Source organism: Castor canadensis, chromosome 9, assembly GCF_047511655.1.
Source record: "Castor canadensis chromosome 9, mCasCan1.hap1v2, whole genome shotgun sequence".
NCBI lineage: Eukaryota > Metazoa > Chordata > Mammalia > Rodentia > Castoridae > Castor > Castor canadensis.
In genome coordinates, this window is record NC_133394.1 from 6,836,814 (window position 1) to 6,842,926 (window position 6,113).

Sequence of the window (6,113 nt, forward strand, 5' to 3'; positions counted from 1 at the left end):
TCATCCTCCTTTTAGGTTGTTTATCTTAGGTTTTTTGTCACAGTGACAGAAAGATAACTAACAGGGTAGGTGTGGAATTTCTGGAAACAGATTTTAAAATACATCTTTTAGCAAAATTGCACAGGCTTGTAGTCTGCCAAATTTGTTTCTATTGAGTAGAACCCATCTGGAAGCCAGCTGAGTCAGATCACATTGAAAGAAGAAATATTCGGTTGGCTTCGGCTCCCACCCAGTTTTCCCACTACTTGGACAACATGAGTGTGTTTACTTTTTAACTAAAAAATATCAGGGTGTTATGATAGAACAAAAGAGTTATGCATTTTTTCAGTTCTCAAGTTCTCTCCTAAATAAGAACTGTAGCATCAAATCCTTCTTTTATCCCTTGTTTATTTCACTTCCTAATTCAAAGCTAATTGCTGCCACATCAGTGAAATTTTCCTTCCTGATTAGGTGTGTGTTCCTACTGCAATATTTTATGAATCCATGGATCTCTTCTTTACTTTTTCCAAATTTTATTTTATTTTTGAATTAGCATATGTTAATAATACGAGAGGATCTCCTTGAGATAATTCCTTGTATGTACACAGTGTACTTTGAACAAATTCACCTCTTTTCTAGCCATGTTTGGTGGGTTTCGTTATGCTATCTTCACCTGTACATATAAAACATATTTCAATTCCCTTATCGTTTTGCAAGTACCAGAAAGTAATTTTAGCGTTTCATGCACAATTATTGGAATGAAAGCAGTCCCCACCACCAACCTGCCAGTTCCACTGATACAGGGCTTGTTAAATTGATCTCTGCTCATGCTGCTATTCTAACCATTAAATTTCCCAGCTCTAGTCTTAGTTGACATGTGATTTGAATCATCTGCTCTTTCCACCTTGGGATGGTATCCCATGTCTGTACTTCAGTATCCTCATTTATGCAATCTACGTAATTTTGCCAAGTCTCAATTCACTCCTTTATTAGCAATGGAACATTGGGTAGAATTTAAGAGCTTTCCATGTGTGATTTTAATAAAAATAGGATGAGAGTGTTATTTGGAGGATCAAAGAAACAATACATATAGCTCAGCATAGTGTTTACGTTTTTTTGAAAAGGTTGTTTTTTGAAAAAAAAATTGAAGCTCAATAGCATAACATGATTACTCTAACAATTACATTTTATCTTTATTTTACATACATGCGATAGATAAATAAGCATGAAAATAATTACTATTTTCATTGTAAAATATGGGGAACAGTCTTTATTGTTAGGTGGAATCATGTATTCATTGAAAAGGGATAAAAAGTAGAAACACTATTGCTTGTCTCTGTTTACTAACCCTCACAAATTTGGTAAAAGTTTAAATTCATAGTTGTTCATTTATTAGTATTGCATCTTTAGGAAATGTTTATCATGTTGAACGCTCTGTTTTGTCATTAAAATGAGATAAGTTCAATGTAAATGTACCTTGAGTTACTATGTTGATATACTCATGGTAAAGTGAAAATATTGTATGTCAAAAAGTCTCTTAATACCCCAGCCTGCTGATCATCTCAGTGATTGGCAAGCTTCTACACTATGATTGCCTGGCTGACTGGACAGGGAGAGCTGGCTTAATGCCACTGCCCACAGCACAAGAGAGAATCATGCTGCATATCAACAGCCTGAAAAAATCAAAATTCAAAATCCAGAGCATGATTTCTATTGAATATGTATCACTTTCACTCTATTGTAAAGTTGAAAAACTGTAAGTTGAACCATCAAGCCAAAGACCAGCTGTATTTATTCTATTAGATAGTTATGAAATATAGATGATATAATTCACATCCAGTTTAAAATAGTTTTTGACACCTTGTAGCTATTCAGGATGTTCCTGGATATTGGTGTTGATATTCTTCTCAGTATCCTATGCCTGACTTTAAAGCCTTCTTACCAATTTGACCTATTTAATTATAATCTCTGTGCTTCTCTCATATAAATAATTCCCCCTAAAATATGATTGCTTCAGTGCCCTCTTCTTTAACATCTTTTTAATTAACATAAGTTAATTGTACAAGGTTTCTTTGTAATATTTACATACATATCTGAAATATATTTTGATCAAATTCACCCCTCTATCACTCTTTTCAAACCCCCTTTTTAACAATTTTTGTGAGTTTCGTTATGCTATTTTCATACATATATGCAATGTACTTAGATCATATCCGACTCTCGTCGCGGCCTATTCCCCCTTCTTCTCCTGCTGGTACTGCCTCCCTCTACCACCAACACCCCCCTTTAACAAACATGTCATTTCTGGTTTAGGTGTGGATTGCACATGAACAAAGACATGCATAAGTGTCTTTCTGAGCTTGGCTTATTTCGTTCATCACGATGAATGAAATGTAGTCAATCCATTTTCTCATTTTTATCTTAATATGGCTCCCCTCTTCCCACCTTTCTATCTTTCAATGTCTGACTGAATGATATTTTATTGAAAGTAGTCCATCTGACTATTTCCAACACATTTTCATGAGGATTTTGTACTTATCATGAGTTAAAATTTGACCGCCTTTAAATGTTTAAAAATAAAAGTTGGGCCATGGACTGAGCAAGTGTGTGAACAGATGCATGAATTTGAAGAAAAGGATATCACAAGGGTTTTTCATCCTATTGCATGGGTATGAAAAGTTCTAACTTTTCCTAGTAAAATATTTATGAAAAATTGTGATAATTTTTTATTATTTTCATCCTCCACATATTAACTCTTTGGCTAGATCATAAAATATATTTGTACATCATTCTGCATCATGTAAATAAAAAAGTTCCTTCAAGGATGTGACAGGTATGATGCTTCAATAAAGCTGACTGGGAAGTTTGAGCATTATAGGAAATTCAGTGAAAACTACAATGTCCAGTTTGAGTTTAACTTTATGTAGAATTTGCTCTTGGGCAAAAATAGAATTTAAAAAATCACTTTCAAAATGATTTTCCCTAGGGCAATTTAGTTCTCCTACCAGTTTTTGAAGTCTGGAGAAGCATAAAACAGCAAAATCTTCCTTATCAAGTAAAGACCAGAATGAAAAGTAGAATTCCATTGCTATGTTTAAATAGAGTATCTTGTTATAATAATGAGAAGTTTTTGAAGAAGAGTACTCTGCTATGTGAGCAGCAAACTCATTGGTTTGATTTGCAAATATCATTCTTTTTAATGGGAAAGATTTGAACAAGATAGATTTAAGCCACAAGAATACATTAGCTATTATCTAAGTTTAGATTGAAATGAAAGCCCAGTAATCACTCATTTCACATCAGAACTCTTCATTGTTATTAGCTTATTTTGTTAACATTAAATTAGTGGTGTTTTCTAAAAATGATGTTCAGTAAAGGGTCAATTTTATTTCTCTTTTCTGATTAAGTAATGCAAATCACTTCTTAAAGCTTAACAGAAAATTATAAAGGTTGATCTAGGGAAAGATAAGGTGAAATATTTCTACTACAATAAAAGGGAGTTAAACTCAACTTATGAGTTCTTTTACTTATTGATTATTTCTCAAATCTTCTGGAGACTAGAATCAAATGGATTTAGTCAAGATTATAGGTGAAGCTAAAAATCTCATACAAACTAAGTTAGAATATTTATTAAATATAATTAAAATGTTGAGAGTTGAGTTATTCAGCAGTTGCAAAGTACAATGGACTCATAAAAGGAAAATATGTAGCAAGTTCCAATGAGTTAAATGTTTGTCTTGAACCAGAATGTAGACATACAGACACACACATACACACACACACAAAAAAACCCACTTTCATCTTTTGCTAAAAGCAAGATCACCAATTGCAGAATTCTCATCTGTATTATACTGCTTCTGTTACTTTTTTATCTTAATGCTCAGCACAGCCCTCAAACAACAAGGGGACTACTACCATTCAACCAAAAAGCAAATTGAGTATATTGTTTAAAAAAGTTTAGGTGGAAACAATAAAGATGCTTAACAGTGTTTTTTTTAAAAGCATTCTCATGATTAGATCACTAGTTTGTTCCAAAATTGTATGTTTGTATTATTACAATTTCAAAAGCCAAATATTTTTGTATAAGTAGTGTCTGACACACAAAAGTAAGACTTCTATTTTATCTGGTTTGACGTCACAAAAGTACTATCTGTAGGGCAAGAGAATGCTTGCAGGAAATTGAGATTGTTCTCTAAATCCTTGAGTTTTATTTGAGCTGCATTAGTTGGCTGGCTCAGGGTTTTCCAGGAGAAAGGAATGCAGAATAGTATTGAGAGATCTTGGCTTGTGTACCCTGGAATTTGTAAGGATAAAAAAGTTCATGTCTGACTTTCTTGTGAAAAATCTTAAGGTAACACAATCATATAAGAGAGGCCGCTGAGATGGCTGTACCCATAGATGTTGGAGAAAGGTGTTTTGTCCTGTTGACCACATATGAACCTAGCAGAAGGGAGCCAGATCCTAGGTCCTCTTGAACTGTGGTCAAGAGGACAAAATGGGGAGTCAAAACCCCAAACAGAGAGAATAAGCATAGGTTAGACCATCAGAAGTCAAGTTCTAGCAAGGAGAGGAATTAAACAGCCAGTAAATGGAGGCATCACCCAAAACCAGACACTCTAAGTAAAAGATGGGTGCAGGCCTTGCCGAACACTCAAGGGTAAAACATCTGAGCATGAGTGGAAAAATCTGACATCATCAAATGTGTAAGACTTGAGCACACTTATCACATTATTCCAATTGTCAAAAGTCTAGAGGGGCAAAAGGAAATATACAAGACGAGAAAAGGAGTGAGAAGAAGATAGGGAGGAAGAGTAAAACAAATACCAAAACCAACCAACAAACAAAATATTTGACCTAATGGATCACTCCCTACCATTCTCAATGTTTTCGATAGAAGTTCTACTTAGTATCAGATTGCGAAAGTTTGTTTTAATTAAGCCACATTTTTTTAAACTTAGAGAATAAAACATGAAAACATTTTGGAATAGGAAATATTTCTAGAAAAGGAGGATTGAAAGACTACTTAAAATTTCACAATTATTTTTTATTTCTTATTCCACAAATCTAGTTTGCTCATAAAAATAGGTGGCTAGATTTTTTTTTTTTTGCCGTCTATATTCTGAACACTGTAAACATGTTACTCTTTAGGTACTTCAGTAAATCTGCTCTCATCTCTGATACAATGCCACATGACAAAACAATCTCTGATGGGCGCTCAGCCCACAGTTGAACCTCAATAAAACTAACATCATTGCTGTGCCATTTGATTGCAGTATGCAGAGAGTGTGTGTGTGTGTGTATGCATCTGTGGTCAGTAAATATTTTGAGAAATAAATCGTTAATGTTGAATTTAATAACAGTATGTGCTCACACATCAAAATTATGCACAATAGATTAGATTAGCTTTTTGTCTGCCAGGTTTTGTATATATGCATGCATTCATGCATTATTTATTACATATTTACATATATTATCTACATGCATATATGCACATACATGCTTATATGTTCACATACGCATATATTCATAGATGAGTATAGGAATCTGTGTGTGTGTGTTTTCATATACTCTCTTGAATTTCTACTTCGCCTCATTTATCTGTTTATCCCTTATTCAAATAAAGACTCTTAACTATTACAATTTGTAAAAGCTTCATATCAATATGTTCCCATTTTTCAGAAGCCTTTGACTATCTTTGGTCATTTTTTTCTCCATAGACAAGTTAAAAACAATTGAGCAAGTACAGTAATAGTCATGCAATCACTTAATTTCCAAAGAGGCTGATTTTGTATTATTGGACAATGGACATAAAATCTAATAAATGTGTTTGGTGCTCTTGGGGTCACCTTGTATCCAGACTATTCAGCATAACAGAGTGAAGGAATATTGTCTACATACATATGTTGGATCATATACTTATGCATTTATATCTAGTTTTTTGGATCATGCACAAAATACATGAGTTCTTACTGATACATCTGATTCCCACCTAATACCACAGAGGTCACTCAAGCTGGTCCTCCTTTATTTATAATTCCTTTTCCGGCAGTTTTCTGACAGTGAGGAATTGGGTTTCGTTATCTACTTACTACATATATTTACTCATTTGTCCTGTCTGGAATGCCAATAAAATA